This window comes from Penaeus monodon, chromosome 34, assembly GCF_015228065.2.
Source record: "Penaeus monodon isolate SGIC_2016 chromosome 34, NSTDA_Pmon_1, whole genome shotgun sequence".
NCBI lineage: Eukaryota > Metazoa > Arthropoda > Malacostraca > Decapoda > Penaeidae > Penaeus > Penaeus monodon.
Window position 1 is genome coordinate 8,203,935 of NC_051419.1, and position 300 is coordinate 8,204,234.

General features: G+C 39.0%; 1 protein-coding gene across 2 annotated transcripts in view; it reads right to left on the reverse strand.

Moving 5' to 3' along the window:
- Nucleotides 1-300, reverse strand: part of LOC119594566 (insulin-like growth factor-binding protein complex acid labile subunit) — a 106,376-nt gene that overhangs the window by 105,883 nt on the left and 193 nt on the right. The window lies entirely within an intron of this gene.

The window sequence follows — 300 nt, forward strand, 5'->3', positions numbered from 1 at the left end:
GTGCTTGTGAAAGAGGGTTTGCATGCCATTTAACATGTTAATACTGCTTCTGTTGATGTCAATGTTAAATCGGTTTGTAGTACAAAAAAAGGGGGAGAGGGAAAAGGGGGGGGGGGTCATGAGTCTAAGGGGTTAAATCATTCTATTTTTGTCGATTATGTCTTTTTTCCCCCCCTGCTTTATAATTGATATGTGTTGTGTAAGTATTAGGACGTTACCTGGGTTAACAACAGAGGTGCGTAATTAAGAAAATAAACATCACCACTTTACGACCGAAAAGCAAAACTGTAGTCGGTATTT